The sequence below is a fragment of the Pinus tabuliformis genome, chromosome 2_2 (assembly GCF_031772625.1).
Source record: "Pinus tabuliformis cultivar Carrire ecotype Pingquan chromosome 2_2, CPIR1, whole genome shotgun sequence".
Lineage (NCBI taxonomy): Eukaryota > Viridiplantae > Streptophyta > Pinopsida > Pinales > Pinaceae > Pinus > Pinus tabuliformis.
Window position 1 is genome coordinate 279739321 of NC_142300.1, and position 12528 is coordinate 279751848.

The 12528-nt window shown below is 34.1% G+C and overlaps 1 pseudogene; it reads right to left on the bottom strand.

The window, feature by feature from the left end:
• Positions 1-6950: 6950 nt before the first annotated feature.
• Positions 6951-9338, bottom strand: LOC149192397 (plasma membrane ATPase 1-like; annotated as a pseudogene).
• Positions 9339-12528: the final 3190 nt, after the last annotated feature.

The window sequence follows — 12528 nt, forward strand, 5'->3', positions numbered from 1 at the left end:
TACGCCATTGCCAAACTGACCATCAAGAAGAAAGGCCTCTATACTCCACTGCCTACCCCTGTCGACCTTGGGAATCCATATCCATGTATTACACGTTGGGCCTTCCTTCTACTAAGCATGGCAACGACTATGTTTTTGTGGTTGTCGACAGATTCTCAAAGATGGCCATTATGGTGGCCTGCAAAAAGAATATCACAGTGGAAGCCACAACTAAACTCTTCTTTGAACGAGTGTGGGTACAATTTGGGATCCCATAGTCTATCATCTCAGATCAGGACAGCAGGTTCCTCAGTACATTTTTGTCTAGTCTCTGGTCGATGCTAGACACCAAGCTCACTAAGTCCACAACTTTCCATCCCCAAACTGATGGCCAGATAGAGGTCATCAACATGATGATCGTACACATTCTATGCATGTACAACTCAAAGCATCCACGCACATGGGATGAGAGCCTCCCCTATGTCCAACATAGCTATAATCGGGCTTTCCATAGCTCCATTGGCCACAACCCTTTTTAGGTGGGCCTGGGATTCCAGCCACTATGTCCCATTCATGTGGCCATGCCATTTGCAGCTACTCAAGCAGATTCGGATCATGTCCAGTCCGAAACCAATAAGGCAAACAACTTCATTGAGAACATCCAACATATCTGCCAGCAGGTCCACAACATTTTGGAGAAATCAAATGCCAAGTACAAGCAACGACATGATCAACATCAGGTGCCACACAAGTTTCAGGTGGGCAAAAAAGTCTGGTTGCATTTGCAAAAGGAACGCCTTACCGGAGCCTATCGGAAACTTAGACCACTCTGATATGGTCCTTACACCATTACCAAGGTTGTGGGAGACAATGCATTTGAGCTCAGCATTCCCCCATTCCTTGGCCTGCACCCAGTGTTCAATGTGGACCACCTTCGACCATACTTCCCACCATTGCTAGACACATCAGACATTGTAGAACAACTCACACCTACAGAGTTAAATCCAGATTGCATGGAACAATCCACAACTGATTGGATCATGGATACGCAAATCAAGAACACCCGAAAACAAATGATCAAACTATATTGAGTTTTCAAAGCAGGCCAATTTCTTCACCAGGGCAAGTGGCTCACTAGGGACCAAGTTCAGCAGAAGTTTCCTCATCTCATGGAGGAACTCAATGCAATGGGGACCATTGCTTCCTAAGGGGGGAGGAATGATCTAGGTGGATATTGGTGGCCACCTGCCTATTCCACTTGGACCCCCACCATTGTTTCTTTTCGGGTCCTGAACTTCCGGAGCCGTTTTGAGGCCCTAAACGATGTTTTTTGGGAAAACTAGGAGCAACATGGGTCATCAACCAATGTTCACTCAAAAGTTGTAGTCCTTGGATAGATATTTCTAACGAGGTATTGTTCACATCAAACAGAGATCATATGCCAAAGTTACGACCCTGGGAAGTTGATGTACCAATTTACCCAAACAGGGCCCATAGTTTGGTGCTTCATCTCCTAGGGTTAGGTTTTTGGATGTTTAGGGTTTTCCATTGTTTCTCAACAATAAATAGGCCTTTGAGCCTCATTGTAACACAGTTCAGAGGGATGTAGCCGCCGCATCTCTTCTCAAAGATAAGCTACCATCGCCCAAGCTAGTCTTATTTCCATTTTTTCTGTAAGCATATTTCAGTATTTGATATTAATGAAATGAAGTATTATTTCTACTACATCTTTGTATTTATGGTTATATTTGTAATTTGTTACGTTCTTGTTTAAATCCGGATCAGTCGATCTGATAGGATTTTCATAATTTTCTCTTGTTTTTGCATCAACCTTTCATTGTCCACTTTGTATTTATGGTTATATTTGTAATTTGTTGCGTTCTTGTTTAAATCCGGATCAGTCGATCTGATAGGATTTTCATAATTTTCTCTTGTTTTTGCATCAACCTTTAATTGTCCACTCTCAACCTTGCCATCTCAGTGTATTCACTAAAGGAGTTGTGAACAACAAGCTTGAAGGTTGGCTAAATACAAAGGGTTGAAGGACAAACCCTTCTATGAGCAACATATGTACAAAGGATAAAATGAGTTGTTCTTTGTGTGACCTTGGAGGCAAAGGACAACCAGAAACAATTGACAAGAGGACTAAAAGGACTAAGGATGAAGTACTACCTTCAACAAGCAAGTCAAAACTTGTCTCTGTATTTTATTGGGCAGATTGTAGATATGATGGAATAGATCTCAAGCACTAATTATATACTCTGTATATTAGTTGTTACATTATTAAGAAGGGCGGTGATCCATGGTACGGGAGCCCTCTGACTGGTTATTGAATGACTAATATAACAAGTTTTGGGCCATCTAAATTTGTGTACTTAATTGATATCATTGTTGTTATATTTCCGATGTGCAAAGTGCTTTTGGTTGAACACTACAGTGTGTTTGTGTGCTAGTTTAGGCATAAACCAGACCTAGGGTGTAAGTGAAATTTCAACACTTTGTACTCTCGTGACACAAGGCTGGGAGGCTCATACTACCATGACATAGGGTCGATTGTAATCACCACTACTATAATAACCTCTAGGTGAATCCATACATGGCTCACATGTAGTGGCATAGGTTAATTGGAGGGATTTGAACCTTGTATCTCTTAGTTTATATAAAACTTCATATTAAAGCTTAGTGAAATGAATTCCTCCATATGGTCTAAAACACATTAGAAGGAATTAAAATTGAATTAACTTAATTTTTTAAATGAATTTATATTTTTAAAATGATGTTTCATTTAAATTAACTCATTTCAAATAAAAATGATAATAACAATTTATTTTTTAAATCATTATGAAACTAAATATTAAATTGGTGTATAAGATTCCCGTGATTTTGAAATAAATACCTTACCTCCACAGATTTATTTGAATGTTAAAATTATAAAAGTGTGTTTTTTTAATGCAAAAGAACCCATTACCCAGCCTGACAAGTAACTACCAAAGGAACCCAACAACCCGCGTGACACGTAACTACCAAAGAAACCCAACAACCTAGCCTGACACCTAACTACCAAAGGAACTCAACAACCTGCGTGACACGTAACTACCAAAAGAACCCAACAACCCAACCTGATCGTAGAAAATAACACACATCCTAAAAGTAAAATTTCATCAGAAAAAATCTTGTTAATATTACTTAGTAGTTGTAATCTATCGCATTTATATTTTGGTAATAAAACCACAAATAATTAAAATTATTCCAGCTAGATAATTATTCAAATAATATGTTAAATTAATGCTTCAGAAAAATATGTTGGGTAATTGTCGACATCATATTATGTCAATACTATTCATCGAAAACACGTGGTGAGCAGGAGTTTACCGTATGATAAGATTTTGCAACATAAATCATTTCCGATCTATCATACACCACAAATCTGTCTAGTTAGTCTGCAAGTAATGATTAAAGTTAGACATTTACGAGAAATTAAAGTTGCGGCATGCAAGCAATTATGGAAATGATATTTACGAGAATCTGAAGTTGATGTTTACGCAAGGTGTGTTAATGTAAAATGCTCAGGTGGTCCGGGCCGTCACATTACGCATTTATTCATTTCATTTCTCCGTCATTACTCCACCCTCCAAAGCCTAAAACATACATTTATTTTAAAATATAAAAATAAAAATATAATTTTTCCTGATATAATTACATAGTATACAGATTCTGACTCTATGGCACATAAAACAGATGAATGTAACTCATTCCTTGGGGAATAAAAATCAGTGGATTATTTTTATTGCTCCGCTTTTCTTTGAAAATGTAAAAGAGTTCCCTGACGCTGCGAATTTTAACTGTGATATGTTTTCGTCTATTAATTAATTGGGATTATTTTGATCGAAAGGAGTGGTTTTTTTTTTTTTAATTTTTGGGAGCAGAACAATTTTTTGCTAGTGATATGATATGATGAGTAATAGTGTTTTTATGTAATTTTTTTTATAAATATTGTTGTATTGATTTTTGATTGGTAAACTTTTTCCTATAAATTTGTTAGGATAACTTTTTCTTATGGTCTTATAAATTTTTAAAAATCTAATCTGATAACAACAATCCTCTTCTAACCCTTTTAAAAACCAAGTTTCTAAATTCTTTAAAAAAAAAATTGCGTATTCATTCACAAAGTCATTGAAAATTGTTACATATTATCTTAAGCTATGTAGTACCTAAATACACGCATTCACACTATCTAAAAAAGGAAATGCTACTTATTATTAATTTCATGAAAATGACAGAGTAGAAATAATGGATCCGAAACATTAAGGATGAGAAGTACCACCGTCTTTGCACCACTGTAATGTGGAGACTTGCTGGCTCTTTTCCGTAGAGTTTTTAAGTCAGCTTTATTTAATATTCATAAAATAAAATAAAAGGTTGAAATTGTGTTTTCAGTAGATATTATTTTATAAAATAAAAGGTTGAAATTGTGTGTTCAGTAGATATTATTTTATAAAGAATTTGTAAAATTAAAAAAATATATTATTATTTTATAATGAATTGAATTTTTTATTGAATTTTTATTAATTTGGGGTTGATTATTTTTTTTTTAATTTTTTATAGTTTAATATTACATATTGAAATTTATTTTTTTTTAACAAGAATTTTATTTATTTATTTTTTTAATTGATTAGAGCATTATTTTGTAATGATAATGAGAATAATGTTTCCATAGTTATATAATTAATTTAATTTAATTTTATGAAAAACATAGTATAAATTTGAAAAAAAATAATCAAATTTATGCGTATTTATATTAACATTAAAATAAATAAGTTTCCAAACTACATCAAATCTTTTTATATGAAAAAATATTAAATTAATATCAACTATATAAATGACTTGTTTTCTCTTTATAATTAAATTTAAGTTTTAAGGTCTGTTGGGGTACTGCAAATGACAATGGCCAGAAAATGAAGTCTCACGAAGTATTGGGTTCAAATCTTATGTAAACCCCAAGAGAAAGCCCTGGGTTCAAATCTTGTGTAATCCCCCAAGAGATAGCCTGACCGGTAGACCCCCATGAGGTTTATTAGAAAGAAAGTTTGCTAGGTCCTTTGGGCTAACATTTTTTTTTTTAGCATTGTTATATAGGATAAATATTAGTTTTTAAAGTGTAACACAATACTTTTCTTTATTATCTAAATACTATATATTCTTATTATCAGTTTCTATATTTTAATATATGGATATAACAAAATTCCGATGTGAATAATGTACATATAAATTTCTACTCTATTATCACATAATAACATAATTCCAATGTGAATAATGTACACATAAATTTCTACTATGTTATCACATAATAACATATTTGGGGAAATAAACATGAATAATAATATATTTATTCATAAAACCAATGAATTTAAATAATATATGTAAAATTTTATTTTATATAATAATGTATTTATTAATAAAGAATAAGTTTAACTAATGCATTTTCTAAACCATATGGATATAAATTAGTCTATTTCCTTTTTGTTCATACATATATTTTTTTTTATATAAAATAAATAAAAATTTTAAATTTGAATTCACATGTTTCATTAAATGCTTTATTATATATTAAGTTTTCTCTAATACTTTAACATTATTTTTTTAAACATTTGAATTCTTTTCTCACAAAAATAAAAATAAAAATTAAAAGTACATATAAATATATTTATTATTAGATAAAATTATAAGTATCTTTAAAACATTATTAAATCAAATCCATTATATTAAATACATTACCTATATTTAAACTAAAACTAATATGTAACCCTAGTTAAATTAACTAACAAACATTTACTCAACTGCCAAAAATCAAACTACCAACTTTCACTGACACTACCAAAAAATCATAAAATTCCACTGAAACAGCCATGCAAAAGCTTTAAAACGGATGCCACCAAATATAATATTTCATTTAAATGGGATGCAATGAAAATCATGTTTGGTTGGCAATGCAAGATCTCTGCACGTAAAAAGCTTGAAAGGAGGTTGCAAACAAAATATTTCATTTGAAGGGGACGCACCAAAATATTTCATTTGAAGGGGATGATATTGGATAAATATATTTATTTCATAAAATACCGCGAGGATAATTAATTATGTTATAAGGTTAAACATGTCCTGCCGCATAAGTTTGCCATTTACATTATTATGGGTAGATTTGTTACAAAAGTTCGGCAGGAAGAATGCTATATTTGGACGGTTGTGAAAATACTTACCCAATAAAACAAAAAAAATGAAATATTAAAACAAATATTTTTTATTTTTATAAAACAATCAAATATTAAAAAAACAAGGAGCCACTGCCGTGGTGGTAGTCTCTGCCGGGGTCTGCATGGAAGTGCAGAACTTGGAAAAGTTGGTCTGGCGGAAATTGTTCCAAGTCTGGAAAGGATGGGAGGCGGAGGTCAAGGAATAAATGGAGTGAACCACAAATAAGTAATTCATATAAGTCGCTGAAGGCAGGCAGGTACTCTCAGCCGTAAATCATTTCACAGTGGATGCAAATATTACATAGTAACAAAATAGCTATGGGGCCAATTTGTTCACTGGCCTACATGCTGCAGAGCAGCGACCATTTGCATCCATCTGTCCAGGTATGACAAGAACGATTATGAACTTAAAGAAGGTTTATTTGAATGAAGATGCTAAACAGAAATGCAGAAAATCATTTAGGAACAGGGTTTGGAGATACAAAGTGATCCCTTTCAATAATGCTCAACCACAAATAAACATTCTGTTCAATGTTGACTGAAAAATTAATTGCCTAGACTGAAAAATATCTTTAAATCTTAAAACCAATAATTCATATAAATCGATGTTTAAACCTTAAAACCAGTGATTCATATAAGTCGCTCAAGGCAAGCAGGTACTCTCAGCCGTAAATCATTTCACAGTGGATGCAAATATTACATAGTAACAAAATAGCTATGGGGCTAGTTTGTTGACTGGACTATGTCAGAAGCACTTCTTGTTGCATGAGTTGCATCAACAACAACAATTCCTATGTCTGCCTTTTTTAGCCTGCAATCGTTTAACAATCTCGTACTTATGCTCTGCAATGACTAGTCAAAATCAGGAAGGATATGGAATCAAACACTAATTAAGGAAATGAAAAAATAAAAGTATCTGAAAAAACACAGAAGTAAAAGATAATTGTTGCTCACCAGGGAAAACACCAACAAAACCATCAGCCTTCTCTATTAGTTCATCAACTGGCGAAGCTGCAATTGATTCATCTTTGTCCTGACCTAGTAAAGAGGATGATGGAGACATGTTTGTACCCATGTCCAGTTGGCAAGCTGTCTCCTTGGTAATAGCCAATTGATCTCCTGATGAACATTTGCAAGTAAATAGTTAAATGTTGGCTCGTTGCATTACAAAAACAATAGTGAAACTGATGACAGCATAACCTCACCATACCTGTGATCATTTTGACATTTACACCAAGATTAAGAGCCCTTGTGATTGTTTCAGCACTGCCATGGCGTGGGGGATCAAAGAGGCATCAATCCAATAAAATGCCAGGGCCCTCCTGGACTCTCCTTCCTGCCCTTTGGAACTTGCTGCAAAGATTTTGAGATAGCTATAAAGATATACATAATCAACAAGAAGAACTTACTGGGAAGATTCAGCCCACGGATAAAGCAAAAGAAGCCATATTATTAACCTGATATGCAACTGCAAGAGAGCGAAGTCCTCGTTCAGCAAAGTTGTCAATAACTGTATGAACTCGCCGGTCAATTTGTGGCTTATTATGTGCGAGGTTAAGAATCTAGCATAAGGTATTTGGTCATTTCAGTTTTAATAGAATGTGTACAAATAAGTTTTGAAGCACTTTCTAAACAATACAACCCATTACCAAGTCTAATGAAGAAGGTCAAACTTCCAAAGAACAATACCTGCTCTGGAGCACGTTTACTAACTTGATGCATTTTCCCTTCATTGTCAATATAAGTGAGAGCTGTCCTCTTGTCAGTTGGATTAAAAGGAAGAAAATGGACCTCTTGAATGGCTGCCTGCGCCTTTTAGATGCATGGATGTTAAAAGCCACAACAAAAGATACAAATCAGTAAAATAAGCATAGGCCTGCTTATCAACTAAAATTTAATATGATGACATAAAAAAAATACTTGCCTCCTTAGGATCCGTAAGCATCCCAACAATTGCTGCATCAATGGCATCTTGATTCTCTGTTCTGGATGCTCTTGCAGCCATCAGGACAACAACATCCTTGTCATATCCTTTCGTGAAAACCTATTCATGACAACAATTAGTAATTGATACTTGTTTGAAGGAAACTAACAGTACTGGATCATCCAATATTACCACGAACCCTAACTAGCCAATTTGGTACAACTGCAGTATCACCAAAAATTATGTATTTATGAAATAAGAGAAAGGACAAAAAAAGAATCAGAAGTCCAGAATAAATACCAACCTTTTGGAAGTGGCCAACTTGGTTTGTACTGTTGACAATATGTGCTGGTTTACCAAAAAAGGTATGGACCCCAGTAGCAATGACAACACATTCAAGTTCACCCTGTTTGCAAGTAGAGCCAGAATAAACCCCATTGCCAGGACCCTTTGTTACTGGTAATGACTGACCACTGAGGGCAGACTACACACATTCAAAAATATTGTCATAAAACGTGGCTCAGGAAAAGTACGAAAACAGTCGAAGTTAATCCCAGAAACCATATAAAAGCATACCGAAAATTCCAGCACTTGTAATCAGAAATAAGAAGTAAAGAAAAGGATTGGATTAAGACCTGATCAATCTTTAAAGGATCTCCTTCAAGAAGACGTGCATGCGAAGGAACAATATCTAAGTTTGATGTTGATTATGTCACCAGGAACAAGCACTGCTGCATCTTCTTCATTCCATTGTCCATCTCTGAGAACTTGTTAAGTTCAAAGTCTTAAGTCATTGACCAAGGAATTTAAAACTGCAGCACCCATGATCTTAAGAGGATTCTGAACATCCAATTGCATGCTTCCCCGCAAAACCAAGGATAGAAAACTGAAAATATGGGGGCTGCCACTCATACAAAAGATAGTGAACAGACCTTGCTCTTTGGAGCCAGCCGAGTCATCAGTGCTGCAGCAGCATTGCCAGCATTGTTTTCCTCTATGAAACTTATGGTAGAGTTTATAACAAGCAATGTTAGAATACCACCAAAATCTTGCCAGTCAGGAGGTTTTCCCTGCAAAGATACAATTTACATGATTAAAGCCTCAACTAAAAAGAGTGGATAGGGTATGCCCTGACTGATACTGGCTACAAGAGAGAAATATTGTGACACGATAGAACAAGAAGCCATCTTCTTTTCCGATAATATGCACAGGAACCATAAGGATGAAGTAATATTGTGAACTACTAAAAATACAATAGAGGGGAACGATATCCAATGGGAGAGACCAAATGCCACACTACTATTTACTATCAAACGAACACAAAAAACACAAAATTAGCAACAGTACTAGCATTCATAAATAGATGAGGTCATATCTGCAAATTTATGATAGGATGCTTGTGTTGCTTAATTGAAAAGGGTGTCTTTGGCATAATTTGCATTGATGAATACACGACCTTATATATGTAAATGTACGATAGAATGCATAGTATGTATGGTGTTATCATTTGGTTTAGTACAAAAAGAATATTGTAATATGCTTTAGTAAAATAGAAATGGTAAAAACAATGACGTATTGCAAAAATGTCAAAATTTGCAATTTTGTAAACTGTTTCATGTGTATATCATAGCTGAAGGACAAGAGATATTGTATCATGGTCAGACCAATATGTATCCAATATGAAAATTCTATATTTTATATAGCTAGATTTTCCCAAACATGGTCAATGAATGATTTATGCATGGTATTAGTTTTGTCAATAAGGAAATGAAGATTGTAGTTTTCCATGTAGGTTTCTAGCTGCTTTGTTTTTTGATTGCAATGTACCATATCAATATTGAAGTCCCCTAATATAACTATGATATTGTTTAGATCTAAGTGGCATAAAGCTTTTGCAATGACATTCAAAATATTGTTTAGATTTGCACGTGGCGATGCATATATATTGAGTATTGCAATTGTTAATGCGTGAACTTTTATTTTTGTGAGCAATGCTTCTACAAATTGCTCTTCAAAATGGGTATGTTCAAGGATAATGATATTTTTCTTTATCAATATCATTACTCCATGCTTAATGCAACTTGAGATGCAATTGAAATTTTTGAAATATTCATTTTCCATACACAATGACATATGTGTTTCTTGTAAGCATAAGATATAAGATTGCATTGTGTCATAATCATTGCATACGTCAGTAAGATGTGCATGAAGATTACGAGTGTTCAATGAAAGAATAAAGATGGATTGCAATGATTGTATTGATGAAGAGTCATATTCTAATTGCCATTTTGCAGTGGTTTGCAAACGTTGCATTTCACAATTTACTTTTTGCTTAACCTTAAAATTATTGTGTTTAAGAGGATTAAGAAAATACAATGATTCTATGTTTCTGACACGTGATAATGCTGTGTATACTAGGCCATGCACTTGTACTCCAGTAGGGTCGAATGCAAGCCTATCCAAGGTTAAGCCTTGTGATCTATGTATTGTGCGTGCACATGCAAGTTGAATTGGAAATTGTTTCCGTATTTTCAATTGGGCCATCTTTGATGTGATAGGCATTGCTTTTGATATTCGCAGTATTGGTGTCCAATCATGTGTTATGTCTAAAGTATACAAATGAGCTAGTTTTCTAGATTGTCGATGACCAATATTAGGGTCGTGGAACTTAATCCATAGAACATCGACCTTATCTGTATGGGTATATGCTTTAACTATTCCATCTGCACCATTCACTAGCCCATCTGGTGCATCATAATTGCAAGCATACATTTCAACTAACATGTTCAACTTTATCAGAAGGTGCGAAGGCAAAATAGCTGTATGTTGATGGGTTGGGAAATTGCCTTTATTCTCCTCATTTTCATCAATTGCATTAATTAAAATTTCTTTGCCAGGCATCAGCATTAACCTTTTCTTGTTATGCATTGCAACATCTTTGTTTTTGTAAAATAAATAGGGAAATGTAGGATCATTTGGTACAGGGCGCATGCAACTTGTATTCATATATGTTATATCATCAGATGTTTGACAATTTGTTCGCATTCTATTTAACATTGATATGAATCTCTTATTTGTTTGTCGCATAGTCATATGCAATTGGAAGCACTTGACATTATCCTTCCAGAAATCATGTGTTATTGTTTGATTGTTGATTCTTGGTTGTTCAAAAATAAGAGAGTCTTGAATAGGTTGTGCTTGATAGAAATCACCACAAAATATGATGTCAATGTTGCCAAAGTATTTGGTTTGGACATGTTTTATGTTTCTAAATCTACTGTCAATAGAATATAAGAACCGACTACCAATCATTGAGATCTCATCTATGAAAGCTCGCTGCAATTCTTGATATAGCTTTGATAAGTTGTCCAATACTTCTTTGCTGAGTGGGAACAATTGAGACTTGTTAAAAGGCATTAGCAATGCAGAATGGATTGTTGTTCCACCTGCATTATATGCAACCTTTCCTGTGTATGCTAATATTAGACCTTTTGGTTTCATAGGATCAGTTGTGTTTCGTGAATCATAAATTCGTATAAGCATTTGGAAAATTGCTTTTGCTGTGAGTGTTTTACCTACGCCTGCTCCGCCTGTAATAAAAAGGTAAATTGGTTCCTTGGGGTTTTTTTTTTTTTTTAATTGCAACGTCTTTTACAATTGCTTGTTGCTCTTTGTTCAACATTCTTCTAAGTTTGTAATACTCATTGTTCTCCATTAAAAATGGATGGGCAGTAATTTGAAATCCAAGATTGATTTTTTTCTTCATTTCAAACTGTTTTGGAAATTGCAAGTCCGATTGCATATCATATTCCTCATAATGGGAACTGTTCTCTTGGTTTCACATATTCATTTGGTTAGTATTCAAAGAACTGATTTGCTCATTTGTTGCAGTCTCTAAATCACCCCATGTTGGATTGATGTTATATGTAAATTTGGCTTCATTGGCTTGAATTGTTTTTTCATGTAATGTATATGCAGAGAGCCATGTAGACAATTCTTGTTTCAATGTATTTTCACAATTTTCAAATGGCATATATAATAATAATTTCTCTTGGCAGAAGTTTTCAATATCATTGTGTTTGTTATATTTGACAAATCGTATAACATTTGGTTTTTTCCTTTTAGATATGGGTGTGCCATCTTTCCTGTAATTTGATACAAATTCTGCAAGGCAGATTTTGCTAATGGAACTTGGGCGTCCAATGTAGTAGTCAATAATGGAATGGCACATAACATCTTCTGAATCATCAGGTTCTTGTTTCAAAAGAATAGGCGGTTTAAGCATAAATGTGTGTTCATCAACTGGAGATGTGTTTACAAATATACATTCCCTTGAACTACAACTCAATGGCAATGAAAGTGCTATATGCACTGCTT